This window comes from Lactuca sativa, chromosome 1 (genome assembly GCF_002870075.4).
Source record: "Lactuca sativa cultivar Salinas chromosome 1, Lsat_Salinas_v11, whole genome shotgun sequence".
Classification (NCBI taxonomy): Eukaryota; Viridiplantae; Streptophyta; class Magnoliopsida; order Asterales; family Asteraceae; genus Lactuca; species Lactuca sativa.
Genome location: NC_056623.2, coordinates 236186704 through 236205216, shown reverse-complemented (window position 1 = coordinate 236205216; position 18513 = coordinate 236186704). Strand labels below are relative to the sequence as shown.

General features: G+C 39.9%; 2 long non-coding RNA genes across 39 annotated transcripts; both read left to right on the top strand.

Moving 5' to 3' along the window:
• Nucleotides 1-382: 382 nt before the first annotated feature.
• LOC111906727 (uncharacterized) lies at nt 383-4622 on the top strand. Of its 38 annotated transcripts, none has more exons than XR_006184532.2 (11): nt 383-541; nt 693-1144; nt 1253-1356; nt 1617-1666; nt 1748-2367; nt 2555-2655; nt 2846-3106; nt 3396-3439; nt 3518-3635; nt 3935-3973; nt 4071-4622. It is a non-coding gene; the product is annotated as an uncharacterized LOC111906727 (long non-coding RNA). The 38 variants fall into 38 exon arrangements; XR_006184503.2 differs by having other exon boundaries at nt 1735-2367; XR_006184543.2 differs by having other exon boundaries at nt 1617-1670.
• Nucleotides 4623-11599: 6977 nt separating this feature from the next.
• On the top strand, nt 11600-12211 carry LOC128131923 (uncharacterized). Its single transcript, XR_008229846.1, has 2 exons — nt 11600-11884; nt 11977-12211. It is a non-coding gene; the product is annotated as an uncharacterized LOC128131923 (long non-coding RNA).
• Nucleotides 12212-18513: the final 6302 nt, after the last annotated feature.

The following is an 18513-nucleotide window of genomic DNA, read 5'->3' as shown; positions in this document are numbered from 1 at the left end:
TGGAAAATCCCAAGAGTTTTTATCATTTCCTTGATTTATTAAAATTATTACAAGAAAACAAGGGCTTAAATCATATAAAATACTTTCTGAGGTCTATAAATCCTAGATAAATTCGTGGATGACCCCAAATGTAAATGTGTTCCTATTTTTCAGAATTTTTGATAATGCGTTCCTATTTTTTCCCGATTTTTATATTTATAATGGACTAAAAACAAAAGAAATAGTTATGCTCAGCCAAAATTCATGGAAATTCACCCGAATACCTTATAATACATTAGGATGCTACATAAATTTTTTAATGATTTTTCTATTCTGAATGCTATTTTTCTTCTATTTTTCCCCCATTTCTTATTATATATAATATAAAATCTTAAAAGGTTAGGGAAAGTAAACTGTTTTCTCTTTCCTGTTTTGCCACGGAGCTTTCTTCTTTTCATTCAAACCCACACCACTTCACTTCACCTGCTTTCCTCACCTGGGTTGCAATCCATGAATCAGAAGATTGATCGACGGTGGTAAGATGTTTACGCACCACCACTAGGTACATCGTTCTTCACCCTTCTAAAAATTTACCTCCGTCTCCTTCAATTACATCGGTCTCAAAAAAGATTAAAGAAACCCACTTCGTTTCTATGTTTTGATTTCTGCTCCATCGCTCCCTTTTTCTTCTTATCCTGTTTCCATTATCATAGGGTTGTGTTCAGTACGATCTTTAGCCTTTCTTCGTAAGATCCTGAGAACGTGGGAAGAGCTCAAAGCCGAGGAGAGCCATGTGTCCCGCTGATAGAATGCTCTTGCCACGCCTTTCACACACTCGCTTGAGTCAGACTCAACCTCTTGGCGGTCTCTGTTTCTTCTTTAGGTATGTGTTGTAATTCCTCTTATAGAATCTCATGTCGGCAGTTTTCTCACCTTCTAGATACTTCCAATCCATTAAAGGTATTATTTTGTTACTTCACACTATATTTCATTTGGCACGCCAGATGTTCGATCTAATGTTCGATTAATATCAATTTTAAACTTGAAGAGTGTTGTTGCTGGAAAAAAAATTATGATGACGCTTTGACGAGAAACACATCTGATGCTACTGGTCTGGTCATGTATCTATCATTCTTATATGCAGAGCACAATTCATGCAGGGAAGGTAGGAATCGAGGGGCTTATGCTCCATAATTTGACCAGTTACCTGATTATATGATGGTAATAATTGCAACACACAAGTTAATGGGTTTGTTGATGACTTGATGATCAGTGCATGTTAGGGTGGCGCTACGGTGGTTCAGCTAGCTATGTGTATTAGTGAGGTTGTTGAACATCAGGTTAGTTGCAGCAGAAAACTCGGCTGTTGAACATGAGGTTAGTTGCAGTAGAGAAGTCGGTTCTTTTTATTCCCTTTTATAACTTACAAACATCGAAGTGTTCCTTCTTTCTGATATGATAAATCAGGGAAGAATACATAGATTCATGGACAGATCTAAACGAAAGGCTTTGTTAAATGAGAGCCATGATGATTGTTTAGAAGTTGTGAATAATGACCCTTTATTGTTTCAACTTTGTATTTATTTTTTTTTCTGTAGTAGATTGATTTATACATATGGGTTGTCATTCAACCATAGATTGAAGATTGAAGTATGTAGAGGCTTCATTCGGTCATGAATGGAAGGAAGTAGGTATTTTGTTTTTTTTCATTTTTATATCAAAGGTTTTTTTAAATCGATTTTACCGCTTCCTCAGTTCGTCTCTACAGTGAAGTCAACTGGCCTATAACAACAAAAATGTCAACCCAATTTGTCAACATTATCTTCACTAATATCGGAAGGATCAGCGTAAAGTTTTTTTTCTTTTCTCTACTCAATTTTCAATTGGGGACTAATATTTTGCTGCTTTGGTTCTTAATTTTAGGGATGGTAAGTTTGATTAAATGTTTACTGGTTTTCCCAGCAGGTGAAAAAACTCTCCAGCACCATCACTAAGAAGCAATACAATCTAAACAAAAAAAACTCATTCTTATTTTACACTTATTAGCCCAAAAACAAAAAAAATAAAAAATAAAGAAAAAAGGAAAAAAAAACCTTATATGCGTCGAACTGTTTTTGAACCGGCTTTTTCTGAAGTAAAACCGAACCGGTTTATATAAGTTCGGATTTTTTTGGGGTTGGACCGCTTTGGAACCGAACCGGTTTTGACTTGATAATTATAGACTGAAAAACTATTCATACCTTTTTGTTTCCAACGTTCTTAACATCTTCATTCTGTTCATCAGCATGAGAATGAGGAAAACCATAGAGTGGCTAAACGTTGGATTGAACGTGAAAAAGGCAGCATGTGGTTCAATATTCCTCTATGTATCTAATATATTCAGCCTAGGTTTGATTCTTCACTGTACACCATAAAGAAAACATATGTGACTCAGTTATCAAAATTTTCATAAGCTTCTATTAAATGTTTTCCTTAAATGTTGATGTGTTGATGTGTCCTGCATTCAATTACTCAAAATTAAAAATTTTATAGAGAAAGCTAATATCCATTCCTTACGTAACTTACGTTACTGCAGAGCTATCATAGCAACTACAAGGTGCAACAGAGAATTCCCTAAAGATAACTATGCCACTGAAGAAATTTGTTTCAAAATTAAGGATTACAAGTGTCGATGAGGTAACTTTATAATTTTTGTAACTTTATCAATTATAAGTAAACGTAAGTTTTTTTTGGTTAATTTTAGCATCTTTAAACTATTTTTAAGTAGCACCATACTTTACAGCTAAAAGATTGTATTTGCAAGTATTTGCTTCTATGTGTAAAGTAACATAAATAGACTAACTTTTCTTCCTAACCATATAAAAAGAGGATAGTCAAAATGGGCAGATGGTTAAAGAGTTTGAAAGGGAGGGGCATAACTGGAAAGTTGTGGCTTAAGTTCAAGATAAGCAAAAATTCAAGAGTTGGTGTACATTAAAGTCAAAATGGTGAAGTCTCAACTTTCACATCTTAAATTTATTTATTTATTTTATAAATGATCTACTTTCTTGCATATGCCAAGATAACTGCTGAATGTGATGACAAAGTTCAAATTGTTGGAGATGATCTTTTGGCCACTAACCCAACGGTAAGTTTTCCAAAAGTCAATTTGAAGTTTTGTGAAGGGAAAAATCGTTATTTTAAAAGATTTAACGATCCATAGACCATCAAGGGGGCCCAAAAGATTAGTGTACCAAAATGACCTAATTTAATGTTCTTTTTGGGGGTTTGGTGAAGGGCAGAGTCGTGTTTTTTGAAAAAAAAAAAGTCGGTTGGGTAGTTAGATTTTAAGAGACCTTATGATTTACTCTTTAAACTATCAAAATTCCTATTTTACCCTTCTTGGATATTGTGTTTACAGACCCTTATTGTTGTAGGTCATCTCTAAAAAAAAGTAAGAGAAGCACAATATCTGGTGAAGGTATCGTTTATAATTTCATAATTCAATCCACCATTAAATTGTTTTTAAATAATGCCATTTTTTTATAAATTTATTTAGGTATACTTGGTGAATTTGAGACTTAAAGGAGTTGAGATAGATGTAGTTATTACTGCATACGAGCCTGTCTTCATAAATTATATCTTCTTCTTTAGAATTGAAACATGATGTGAGCCAGGTAAATGGAATCTGTTTTTGGAAGGAATGGAATCTGTTAAAGGAATCAGAATATGCAAAAGTTGTAATATGTCATATGTTACTTTGGTTGGTAGGAAATGGAACGGAATGGAGTTCAATCTCATTCCTTTGCTATGATTGAGCCAATGAACAAACATGTTTGTGTTTTAATTTGTATTATGAAAAATTTGTCTTTTAATAAAAAATAAAGTGAATTTTGTTTCTTACAACCCACCTTTTTTTGTTAATAAAATTTTCGGTATGAATTTAATGGCTAACATTTTCCTTTCTTCTTTTCAGCAAAGAAGAAGAAAAAGAAGAAAGTTAACATGCCAAATGGTAGGGTTCCAGTTACTGTTATATACCTTTAGTAGCTTCTCAATTGTTCATATGGGATCTTTTGTTAACATTTTTTTTATATTTTTTACATTTTCAGCAGTAGAAATACAGTGGAGGCCATCTCAGGACTTTGCAGCTGAAAACTATATGATGCCGCCAGGTCCTTCCCCTTACAATCCTTACTAGAATGGGATGCAGCCTGGAATGGATGCATTTATGGGGCCATATGGTGGCAGCATGCTGCCATACATGGGTGGTGGTTATGGATTTGGGCCAATGGATGTCCCCTTTGGAGGCATGTTTCCCCAAGACCATTTTGGTGCATCAGGCCTTATGATGCCTCCTCGTTATATATATATATATATATATATATATATATATATATATATATATATATATATATATATATATATATATATATATATATATATATATATATATATATATATATATATATATATATATATATATATATATATTAGTTTCTCTTAATAAGCCCATATATTCATAACTAATATCAGATTCAAAATTATTCTGTTTTTTTGTTTGATGGATTTCATTATTTCCATGGCAAATTCTGATTCCTTTAAATACGCATTTAATCCCCAAAAGATATAAAATTGATATTGGATAATTTTTAACTTCAAAATGATTTTGGAGAATTTTTTTAAAAGAGAAAAGCCAAATGAGATCATGTAAATGGCCATTGAAAATGGAGCTCTTTTCCAACCGAGATATTATACGACTGATTTAGTGATTTAAGTATGTATAAATTCCAGATTTTGTTGTGTAATGATTTGGGTGTTTGCATTTTTTACGTTTTGTTGGTCTGTTTTCGATGAAGTTAAAGATGTAACACCGTAAAATTTAAAACAATTTTTCGCATTTTAAAACACATTTATTAACAAAATCCCATTGTATCATATCTTTGTTTCACAAAATATTTCCCAAGATCAAAATACATAAATCCCATGCGTGTGTACGAACCATGCCGGTGCCTTCCCGCGATCATCACTAGTATCTGAAACACATAACACATAACACAGTAAGCATAAAGCTTAGTGAGTTTCTCAAAATATCATACATAACATATACTAGCCACTCGAGGCTATAACTCTGTGGGCCCTTGGGCCCTAACTCTGTGGACCCTCTGGTCCTAGCTCTGTGAACCTTCCGGTTCTATCTCTGATATACTCTGATATACACATGACATAAATCACATAGAAATGATGCAGTACAACACAACATATAAGTAGCATACAATAACTCTGTCACATAACTCTAATTACCACTCAAGGTAAAGTATAGTGAGAAGACTCACCTCAGATGTCTCGGTAAATCTCTAACTCGGTAGAAATACGATCTAGCCTCCGCCTAATCATATAAAGTAATACTCTCATAAATATAACTCTCAGAACTAGAATCAACCCTCTCTTGGCACCCTCAGAAGGGTAAAAGACCATTTTATCCCTCTTTTGGCTCAAAGGCCCTCATTGTTGACCAAACCCTAAAAGACAACGGTCCAACTTTGATCCGACTCGTCGAGTGCACTTGGGCAACTCGGTGAGTCTACATGTGTCCACTAACTCCCTAGTCTCGTTTGGCATGTTGAGTCCCTCACCTTGCTCGACGAGTCACACCTGGCATGAATCGCGGGACTACCCCGACTCAACTCGCCGAGTCTCAAGATCAACTCGGCGAGTTCTGCCTTGAACTCCAATCCTCTAATCCCTCTCTGACTCACTGAGTTATTCCCCCAACTCGGCAAGTCTACTCACTAAGTGATTTACGGGAAACCCTAACCCTACTCGCTGAGTCTGCCCTTGGACTCGGTGAGTTCATGCCATGCACAAACTCAATTGACCTCCTAAGGTCAGATCTGTTCCTTTGGTCCATAGATCTGACATTCCAAAGCCTGATAAACACGTAAAGCCCGAATCTTGACACTCATGGGACGTCTAGAAGGTTTCACTTGGTGATTTAGCCCCAAAAATAACATCCTAAGCTCAACACCTCTATAGCTCAACATAAAGCAAGCTGAGATAAGCTCTTTAGACCACTATGGGTCCAGATCCGAAATCTCAAAGTGAATAAGGGCCATGTTCTCACAATTTCTTCCATTAAAGGACATGAAAACTCTACATCTATGGATTCCTTCAACACAACAGATAAAGGGGCGATATATTACCTCAAAGATGAAGTCTTTAGCTCGAAATCCACAGATGCACCACCTCCTTAGTCTCCTCTAAGCTAGAAACACCTCCTTCTTGCAAGAATCAACCACAAAGATCAAGAAATGGCTCCTTTCCTCTCACAATCACTCTAGCTCTTTTAGGGTTTCTCTCTGGGGTTTGGTAGCCGCAAATGACAACCCTAAGTTCCTTTAAATAGGTCCCAAACCCTGGAAATTATGGTTTCATTAAACAACATGGACTCGCCAAGTATAGTCATGGACTCGCCGAGTCCAGTCATGAACTCGGATGAGAATCCGCAACCCTACTCGGCGAGTCTAAGCACCAACTCGCCGAGTCCCTCCACAAACTCCAAAATAAATGAATAAAATAATATACCTGGGAATCCGGATGTTACAATTCTCCCCCACTAGAATCAGACTTCGCCCTCGAAGTCTCACTCTGCAAACAACTCTGGATGCTGCTCACGCATCTCGCGTTCCGGCTCCTAAGTCAGCTCTGACCCTTTCCGATGTAGCCACTGGACCTGCACCAGAGGCACTTCCTTGTTCCTCAGAACCTTGATCTTCTGATCTCTAATTGCCACTGGTCTCTCAACATTGTTCAGGCTCACATCCACCTGAATATCCTCTAATGGTACCACTGCCGACTCGTCGGCTATACACTTTCTCAGCTACGACACGTGGAAGGTGTCATTAATCTGACCCAACTCTGCAAGTAGCTCCAAACGGAAGGCTACCCTGCCTACTGTCACGATCACCCTGAAAGGACCAATATATCGGGGCCCCAACTTGCCCTTCTTCCTGAATCGGATCACTCCTTTCCAAGGAGAGACCTTCAGGAGCACGAAGTCGCCGACCTGAAACTCGAGCTCGGACCGGCGCCTGTCCGCATAACTCTTCTGACGACTCTGAGCGGTCAACAACCTCTGTCTGACCTGTTGTATCTGATCAGTCGTATGAAGCACGATCTCTGTACTACCCATCACACGTTTCCCTACCTCTCCCCAGCAAATAGGGGTCCGACTGTTGTAATAGTGTCTAAGGCTGCAACTATATTAGACAAGTGTTTAACCCGGTTGTGCATGGTCCTTTTGGGTTGCCTTCACCATAGCAACTTGATAGGATGATTTATTAAGAGAGAGTAAATATTATTAATATATTATGAGAATAATATAATGAATAATATATTTGTTATTTGATTAATATAAGTCATAGAATTAATTAGAATTAATTTGGTGACTTAAAGAGATTAATTAAATAAAGGGGTATAAAGTGTCAATTGTTTGATAGTTAAGCTTTACACTGTAAATCCATTGGGATATGCTTTGGACGAATTCTAAGGGTTTTAGGATAGCTAAAATCGTCCATATAGATATCTAAGGAATGGATTTGGATAGCCTTAAGAGAAGATTATCCAATTAGGGTTTAGGTTGTAACCCTTAAGGAGTCTACAAGTATAAATAGACCCCATGGCATAGGGAATTCGACACATCTCATAAAGTAAGAGAACCCTGGCCGAATTCCTCCCCTCTCCTCTCTCCTAAATAATTCTTCTTGCTATTGGTGTTTGTAAGCCATTAGAGGAGTGGCATTTGTGACTCTAGAAGCTCCAAGACCTCAAGATCAACAAGGAACTCAAAGGTATGATTCTAGATCTGTTTCAATGTTGTTATTTAACCTAATTAGTCATTAGAAGACTTGGATTCAAAGCATGTTTATTAGAAAGCCTAGATCCAATCATTAGGGTTTTGCATGCGCACATAGGAAAGTTCTTATGGCTAAAACCCATCAGTGGTATCAGAGACTAGCTTGGTTTTCTTTAAATTGTTGCTTGATTAACTGAAACAAACCTGCAAAATTCGATTTTTAGGTTTCTGAGTCACTGACTCGGCGAGTCCCAAGGTGGACTCGGCGAGTAGGCCTGACTCGGCGAGTCCCCTTGTGCACTCGGCGAGTCCAGGCGTCAGGAATGGCCAGATTCGGGATTTTTTCATAATTATCTTATGGAAACTTACCTTAATCATAATAGATCAATCTTAATCCGATTTTTTGATATATATATGACTATTATCTTGATCTAATTAAAGGTATTTATCATCTAATAAAATATTTAATTTCCTTATATGATAATTAATTAATTATTTTAATTATTTTGGTAATTATCTTGAATAAAATCAAATATAGATAATTAGGATATTAATTGTTAATTGGAATTATTTGTTATTTGATCCTCCATGTTTTTAAATGTTTAAAACCTACCCTCAAGTTTTGAAATTTATATTTGTGATTAAAAGTTTTAATTTAGACAACTTAAATTTCAAACCCTAGATTTTAAAAGTTTTAAAATACAACCCTATACTAATATGATATTACTAGAATAATATATATATATATATATATATATATATATATATATATATATATATATATATATATGTATGTATAACTAAATGCTAGTCTTACCGTTAGTAGGCCTCATTCACGAAGCCAATCTATAAGGTGGGTATAAGGTTGCGGCCTATAAAATGGCGCTTAATGGGTGTACACTCACACCCACCGCTTGCTTGATTGGTGGAGGGTCGTTAGCCGAACGGGTAGGATAGGGCAACCTCATCCTCTCATTAAAAGTATAATAAGAAATACAAAGTAACTACACATTTTTTTTAAAATTTCCCAATCCTAGTTACTTTAGGAAAAGTGAAGTGATGCAATCCCATGAAATTACACTTTGTACCTTGCTAAGATGTTAGTGGAGCGTGTGTGGTTTACCGGCACACTAATTGGTTCTAAGCGAAGGTGGCAAAGGGTGATTCATTGTTTATCATAGTTCGATGGAGCGTGTGTGGTTTACCAGCACATCGAATAGGTGATCTTTACAATGAAGGCACCATGTGAATTTGCATGGTAATTCACACCCGCTTTGTGATCCTCGGCATCCCAGTCACAAACGAGAGGGGCATATCGAGATTTAAACATGCCATTGAATAGTTTCAATGAATCTCATCCGAGCCTAGGAATTCTCAAAAACACTTAGGACAAATAGTTTAAGTTTTGTGATGGAGAATTAGTGAATCGTCATTCACTTACCTTCAATTTATTTGCATGTTAGATTACGGCATCCCTTTTCTAGTATGTAAATGTTATTGTTGGATCCTAGCCCTAATTTTTCTTATTGGGTGATAATTAGGGATTCTTATTCTAATCTATCTTTGTCCTTTCTAATTGTAGATGTCAAACGCAAACAATGCTGCTGCTAGTTCTTTCACGTTGATGAGCCTTTGCCAAAAGGTCACCTTCGATGGAACGAACTTTAGCGAATGGATAAGATACATCCGCACCATTGCTTGCTATGAGGATAAGGAGTATGTCCTCGATGAGAAGCTCGAGAAAATCAACCCCGAAGTTGCTACTCCCGCCGAAATCACCGCCTTTGAAACTCATGAGCGAGATGCAACGAAGGTACATTGCATCATGATCACCACCATGAACTCCGAATTCCAAAAGTCCTACGAGGACATGTACCCGTACGAGATGCACCAAGACTTATTGGAGAGATACCATCAAAACGCGAGACAAGAGCGTTATGAGAATTTCACCAACATGATTTCCGCGAAGATGGGTCATGGAGAATCTCTTACCGTGCACCTGCAAACGATGCAAAGGTATGTCGACCGCCTTCGCAAGTTAAATGTTGACTTCGGTGAGGACTTGGCGATCGACATGGTGCTTCACTCGTTGCCTCCGATGTACAACCAATTTAGGATGACCTACCACATGAACAAAGAAGAGGTCACCCTAAGCAAACTCCAAGGTCTCTTGATGTAACAACTCAAATTTTTCAAACAAATTTTTCATTTTTAAAACATAATTATTTCCATTAAAAACAAGGCATAAACAGTTTAATTATTCGGTCAATACAATTATTCTAACTCCCAAGATCATAAAACAATCTTCAGTGTGTATCGATCATGCCGGCGCCTTCCCACGGTCCTCGCTAGTACCTGAAATACATGCACAACAACTGTAAGCATAAATGCTTAGTGAGTTCCCCAATATACAACTTACGCACATACGCCTTTCCAGGCCCGACCTTCCGGTCCATGTGTCTCAGGGGACTTCCGTCCCTGCTGGGTAAACCTTCCGGCCTTACCCACGCCGACCTTCCGGTCCATCACACATCTTCCGGTCCATGTGTCTCAGGGGACTTCCGTCCCTGCTGGGTAAACCTTCCGGCCTTACCCACGCCGACCTTCCGGTCCATCACACATCATATCGCCTTCCGGCCCATAATACATAGCACATATAACATATAACATACCACATATAGCATACATATCACATATCATATCCGACCTTCCGGTCACACAGTCAAACCCTTCCGGGTACAGTATAGTGAGAAGACTCACCTCGTAAATGCTGAAAGCTAGCAACTCCTGAAATCACTCGCGCACAAACCCACGAGCTACAACCCTCCTATAACATTACATAACTCATTAACACTCATATCATCTAAGTGTGACTATCCCTAAGAAGTCAGACTTAGGTCAACTCTGGTCAACGGTCAACGGTCAACTCGACTGGACTCGGCGAGTACCATGGCGACTCGGCGAGTCTAGTCGTCCTCACAAATTCCTGAATATTCCCTTTCTACTCGTCGAGTATTCCTCTTGACTCGACGAGGTCCTCGTGGAAGAATCGCGGGGCCACCCCGACTCCACTCGCCGAGTCTGATGAACAACTCGGCGAGTCCCAGTAAATCTTCAAGCTACTCGCCGAGTCTGAAGAACAACTCGGCGAGTCCATGCCATGCAGACGAGTAACTGCTTCCTGAGATAGGTCTCGTCCCGAAGTACACATGCATGGGACCTTCTGGACCTCTAAAGGTCCTAATACAAGATTATAATCGTGGGGTAACAAGGCATTACTTCATCAAATCACTAAATGGGTTCTATAAACCCTAATTTCATAAATACATCAATATAGCAGAGCATACACGAATTCTTACCTGGATGATGTATTCTCTGTATTCCCAATCCTCAGAATGTAACCCCTTGCTGCTCTTTTAGCCAATCATTCCTCTTCCTTGCACACCCACTCTTCTATAACCAACAATGGCCTAAGATCCTTGCTCCTGCTGCACTAAATCGATTTAGGGTTCTTCTCAGAAGGCTAAAACGAACAATGACGGCCAATGGACCCCTTTTATACGTCCCAAACCTGAACGGTTAGGGTTTCCGCTAAACAGCGTCGACTCGCCGAGTCCATATCTGGACTCGTCGAGTCCAGTCGCGGACCCGCGACCAAGTCTGCGATCCTACTCGGCGAGTCTAGGCTCCAACTCGCCGAGTCCCCTCTTAAATTACCCCAAAAACATAATTTTAATAATACCTGAGATTCCGGGCTGTTACACTTGAGGGTCGCTGAGAGCAACTTCAAGGACAAGTCTGTTGCACCTACTCCCAATCCGTCCGCTGCTCCTGTCTTGGCTATTGGTCAAGGGAAGGGAAAGAAGAGGAAAGCTTCATCGAAGAACTATCGCAAGGCGAAAGCCCGAGATGGTGCCTCTTCTAGTGGGACCAAAGTTGATCCCGCTAAGCCCTGCTCTAACCCGAAGGAGGCAGAGTGCCACCACTGCCACAAGATAGGACATTGGAAGAGAAGCTGCCCGGATTACCTGCAAGCGATCAAAGAAGGAAATATCAAGCCATCTTTCGCAGGTATATACACAATCAAATCTAACGATTCTAATCATGCTATTTCTTGGGTTCTTGATACCGGTTGTGGTTATCACATTTGTTCTAATGTGCAGGGACTAAGAAGAAGTAGGGATGTGGAGCAAGGAAGGATCAATCTAATCATGGGGAACAGAAGATCGTCGCCTGTGACCAAGATTGGAGTGTATTCTTTAGTGCTTAGGAATAATTTGTGTTTAGATTTGAACAATTGTTGCTATTCGCCAGAAATGGCTAGAAACATCATTTCATTTCATGGTTTATATAGACAAGGATTTAGATTTTCTTTTAATAATGAGAATGGTTCTATTTTGGCTTATCTAAATGGTGTCTTTTACTTTGAAGCTATACCATGTAATGGAATATATGAAACCGTTATGATTGTTGATAACTTAGGAAATGATGTTTTGAATATTGATTCTTCCACTAGTATGGATAAAGCATCCTTGTGGCATTGTCGTCTTGGACATGTCAACAAGAAACGCATAGCCCAACTCCAAAAGGATGGAGTGTTGGAGTCATTCGACCTTAGGGAAGATGACACATGCGAGTCTTGTTTGCTTGGAAAGATGACTAAGTCACCCTTCACGAGTACATGTGAAAGGGGCGAGGGTCTATTGGACCTAATACATACCGATGTATGTGGACCGCTTAGATCAACCACGAAGGATGGGAACCGCTTCTATGTGACTTTTACCGATGACTATAGTAGATATGGGTATATCTACTTAATCAAGCAAAAGTCAGACACCTTTGAAAAGTTCAAAGAGTTCAAGAATGAAGTGGAGAATCAATTGGGCAGGAAAATCAAGATGCTTCGATCCGATCGAGGAGGAGAGTACCTAAGTCTTGAATTCCACGATTTTCTCAAGGAGTGTGGAATAGTTTCACAATTGACGCCTCCTAGGACACCGCAGTTGAATGGTGTGGCAGAAAGGCGTAATCGAACCTTATTAGATATGGTTTGCTCTATGATGAGTCGTGCTTCACTACCAATCTCTTTTTGGGGGTATGCCTTAGAGACTGCCACCCATATCCTTAACCGAGTCCCTACTAAGAAGGTTGCCAAAACACCTCACGAGATGTGGACAGGGAAAGCTCCCTCGTTAGCACATATCAAGGTTTGGGGTTGCGAGGCTTTCGTAAGACGAGATACACACGACAAGCTTGAACCTCGAAGTGAGCGATGTATTTTCATCGGCTACCCGCAGACATCCTTTGGATATCTCTTCTATAGACCGAAGGACAATGTTGTCTTCATTGCGAGGAGAGGAGTTTTCCGAGAGCGAGAACTCATAGGCCAAGGAGACAGTGGGAGGCAAATCGAGCTTGAAGAGATTCAAGAGTCGATAGATGAAGGAACCTTTACCGCTGGCACTCAACCCGAGGAGGAAACTCCAGTTGAATCGGTTGACGAGTCCTTACCTCTTAGACGTTCTGAAAGAGTTAAAGTTCATCCCCAGTTTTATGGTTTTCATATTACTACCGAAGGGGACACGTATATTAGTGATGGTACACTAGTAAATCTTGATGAACCTAATAGCTATAAGGAAGCCATGGCAGGCCTGGAGTCTGTAAAGTGGAAAGAGGCAATGGATAGCGAGATCCAATCCATGTATGATAACCAAGTTTGGAATTTGGTTGACTACGTGCCTGGACGCAAGACCGTTGGGTGCAAATGGATCTTCAAGAAGAAGACCGACGTGGATGGGAACGTACACACATATAAAGCGCGATTGGTCGCGAAGGGCTTTACTCAAACTCCCGGAGTTGACTATGATGAGACCTTCTCACCAGTTGCGAAGATTAAATCTATTAGAGTGATGCTAGCAATTGCCGCATTTCATGATTATGAGATTTGGCAAATGGATGTCAAGACCGCTTTCCTTAACGGAAAGTTGGCTGAGGATGTTTACATGGCTCAGCCAGAGGGGTTTGTGGATCCGAAGCATCCGGATAGAGTGTGTAAGCTTGAGAAGTCCATTTATGGACTTAAGCAAGCGTCTCGCAGATGGAATCTTTGCTTCGATGAGAAAGTCAAAGAGTTTGGATTTGTATGAAGAGAAGACGAGTCTTGCATATATGTCAAAGTCAGTGGGAGTATAGTAAGCTTTCTCGTTCTATATGTCGATGACATATTACTCATAGGAAACGACATCCCGACTCTGCAGGAGGTTAAGTCCTGGCTCGGGAAGTGCTTCGCTATGAAGGACCTCAGAGAGGCTTCTTACATTTTGGGAATAAGGATAGTAAGAGAAAGAAGTAAGAGACTAATTGGACTTAGTCAGAATACTTACTTAGAGAAGGTACTAAAACGTTTTAGTATGGAAAACTCAAAGAAGGGAGAATTACCGATACAAAGTAATGCCAAATTGAGTAAGACTCAAAGTCCGAGTACCGAAGCTGAGATAGCAGAAATGAGCCGAGTACCATACGCTTCCGCAGTTGGCTCAATCATGTACGCTATGACTTGTACTCGCCCTGATGTAGCTTTCGCTTTGAGCATGGTTAGCAGATATCAAGGGAATCCTGGCAAAGCACATTGGATTGCAGTGAAAAACATCCTTAAGTACCTTCGGAGGACGAAGGAATGGTTCTTAGTCCTCGGAGGGAGTGATGACTTGAAGGTGCGAGGGTATAGTGACGTCAGCTTTCAGACCGACAGGGACAACTACCGTTCGCAGTCAGGCTGGGTCTTTACCCTAAATGGAGGAGCAGTGACATGGAAGAGTTCCAAGCAGGAAACCGTAGCTGATTCAACGTGCGAATCAGAATACATTGCAGCGAGCGAAGCGTCGAAGGAGGCAATATGGCTAAAGAACTTCATCGGTGATCTTGGAGTTGTATCTGCCATAAAGGAGCCAATGGAGATTTTCTGTGATAATGAAGGCGCGGTTGCCTTGACCAAGGAACCGAGGGATCATGGTAGATCAAGACATATCGACAGAAAGTATCACTTCATTAGACATCGTGTAGAAGAAGGACAACTCGTAGTGAAGAGGATATCATCAGAAGATAACCCAGCAGATCCGCTTACGAAGGGACTGAGTAGGGTTAAGCACTTGCAGCATGCTAGGAGTATTGGGCTGAAGGATGATATTAGCATAGATTAGATAGTATAAGAAACGTGTAATAGATAAATGTAATTGACATTTGATGATTAAATAAAGGAGTTTTATTTATGAGTAATGTTACTATCTTATGTTAATTGTTTAGCTATTGTTTCACTTTGCATGTTTTGACTTCCAGAATAATTGAGTTTATTAGGAATAATCGAATTGTTCAAATGGTCCACAATCGTTCATATGTTGGGAGTAGATATAAATGAAGATTGTCATGAATTGGTGTGTAGAATATCTAAATGGTGTTAGACATAGCAAAAGATTGCTGCAACGTTCATGAGTGCTTATGAACTAGTTTTGAGCATTGGAATAAACCCGCGCTTGCTGGAATCACCTTATGGAATACGATATAAAAGGTGATCGCAAGACGATAATATCATATAGTCTTAAAACCTAGATATATGGTTTGTTGTTTGTTAATTGATTGTACATTGATAATACGAAAACGCATCAGTAACTTGGTGTTATAAAATGTATTGTTGTGTATAGTTGGTTAATGAATAAGTAATTGCATATAAGTCGAAGTTTATATGTAACTTTTATCTAAGAAGGTAAAAGTGATATCTCGGCCGCTCGATGATTTGATTTGACTTATGTGCCGGGCCCGGTCAGAACTGAATTGATGTGTTCGATTAAGTTATATGTCGAATAAATCAGAGATCAAGAAACCTAAATGCATGACTAACCATTCCATAGGATTGTCAGCATGATATCTAACAGAGGACTGTACGTTCCCTTATCTAAAGGACAAGATTGATTAGATCAGAGTTGACAGCGTCTTTGAGAGCTACGATTGCAAACCGAATTATATTTGTGAATATAGTTACTAGACTTATCCAAGTGGGAGACTGTTGGAATAGTGTCTAAGGCTGCAACTATATTAAACAAGTGTTTGACCCGGTTGTGCATGGTCCTTTTGGGTTGCCTTCACCATAGCAACTTGATAGGATGATTTATTAAGAGAGAGTAAATATTATTAATATATTATGAGAATAATATAATGAATAATATATTTGTTATTTGATTAATATAAGTCATAGAATTAATTAGAATTAATTTGGTGACTTAAAGAGATTAATTAAATAAAGGGGTATAAAGTGTCAATTGTTTGATAGTTAAGCTTTAGACTGTAAATCCATTGGGATATGCTTTGGACGAATTCTAAGGGTTTTAGGATAGCTAAAATCGTCCATATAGATATCTAAGGAATGTATTTGGATAGCCTTAAGAGAAGATTATCCAATTAGGGTTTAGGTTGTAACCCTTAAGGAGTCTACAAGTATAAATAGACCCCATGGCATAGGGAATTCGACACATCTCATAAAGTAAGAGAACCCTGGCCGAATTCCTCCCCTCTCCTCTCTCCTAAATAATTCTTCTTGCTATTGGTGTTTGTAAGCCATTAGAGGAGTGACATTTGTGACTCTAGAAGCTCCAAGACCTCAAGATCAACAAGGAACTCAAAGGTATGATTCTAGATCTGTTTCAATGTTGTTATTTAACCTAATTAGTCATTAGAAGACTTGGATTCAAAGCATGTTTATTAGAAAGCCTAGATCCAATCATTAGGGTTTTGCATGCGCACATAGGAAAGTTCTTATGGCTAAAACCCATCACCGACACCTCCTCCCATACAACAGCTCAAAGGGTGGCATACCAATGCTTGAGTGATGGTTGTTGTTGTAGGAAAACTCCGCCAAGGGCAAATACGTGTCCTAACTCCTGCCGAAATCCAATACACATGCTCAGAGCATGTCCTCGAGCGTCTGAATCGTCTGCTCGCTCTGCCCATCAGTCTGTGGGTGATATGCGGTACTAAAATGCAGTCTCGTACCCAATTCCTCATGAAATTTCTTCCAGAATCTGGAAGTGAAACGCACATCTCGATCTAAGACAATCAAGATCGGTACTCCATGTCGCGATACCACCTCCCTCACATACATCTCTACCAACCTCTCTGCGGAAGAGCTCTCACTGATAGCAAGGGAGTGAGCGCTCTTCGTCAACCTGTCTACAATCACCCAAATTGTGTCGACGCCCCTTGCAGTCCTTGGAAATTTGGTGATAAAATCCATAGTAATCTGTTCCCACTTCCACTCGGGAACCTCTAACGGCTGCAACTTACCATGCGGTCTCTGGTGCTCGGCCTTAACCATACAACAGGTTAGGCACCTCTCAACGAACCACGCGACGTTCCTCTTCCTACAGGCCACCAATACTCCTTCTTCAGGTCCAAATACATCTTAGTGTGTAGCACCTGGTTCCCGGTATGTAAATCTTATTGAGAATTTTCCTTCTTTTTAACCTTGGACTCGGCGAGTCATAGGTCCGACTCGCCGAGTAAGGACGGGATCCCGGACATGTTTAAGTTGGCGACTCGGCGAGTCACCGCTGTTGGATGAAGCCCTAATTTTTAGGGGTTGCACCCTATTTAAACGACGTTTTGTGCCTCATATCAGCCCCCATTGCGTCGAGAACATTCCCTCTCGAAGCTCTAACCCCCTCTTTTGGTGTTTTGGGTGATTTTGGTGCATTTCTTTGAAGCTTTGGAGAGAAGAAGAAGGTAGATCAAGAGGAGAGGAAGAAGATCCAGAATCTTTGTGCCATTTCAGGACTTCTAGAGGTATTGGACTCGCAACCCTCTCTGTCCCTTCATTATTATCTTGTTGAGAGCTTGTGATAGCCATTTCAAGGCTTCTTCTAGTCTTGACCTTTGTGTAGTGAGCTTATAGTGTTGAGGGACTTCGGATCTAGGCATGTTTGGGCTCTAAGGGCTCAGATCTGTAGCCTTTATGGACCCTCATTGCTTGAAAACCTTGGATCTACCATTTTAAGTACATTTTGAACCCTAAAGTCCGTATTGGTGAATATCTACACGTAAAGCTGGAAACTTTACGTGTGATTCATGCTCTAGGAGTCCAGATCTGTGAATGGCATGGACTGGAATCGAGCAGATCTGTGTATTTAGTGGGTGCATGGCAACGACTCGGTGAGTCGTTCATGTGACTCGGCGAGTCTGTTCGTGAGTCTCCGAGTTTGTCCCGTTTTCGTAGTGTCGAGTGAGCAGTGAGTCACGGGGTGTGACTCAGTGAGTCGGAAGCTGAACTCATCTATGGAGGAACTCGGCGAGTCAATGCCTGACTCGGCGAGTTTAAGGCAATCTCCTTAGATCAAGAACGGACTCGGCGAGCTGTTCATACAACTCGGCGAGTCGCCGCATAATTGTTCATCGGATGAAGATGAACTCGACGAGTTGTTCATACAACTCGGCGAGTAGGATGAAGGACTTAAATATCAGTTTAGAAGAAGAACTCGTCGAGTCATCGCCTAACTCGACGAGTAGAAACGGGATTTAGGACGATCGTATGGGTGGGGACTCGGCGAGTTGGAGAGCCAACTCGGCGAGTCGAGTCAATTGAAAATTGACTCTGACTTTGACTTAGGGCATGATCAGGGGTAAAATGGTCATTTTACCCAAAAGACAATTGGCAG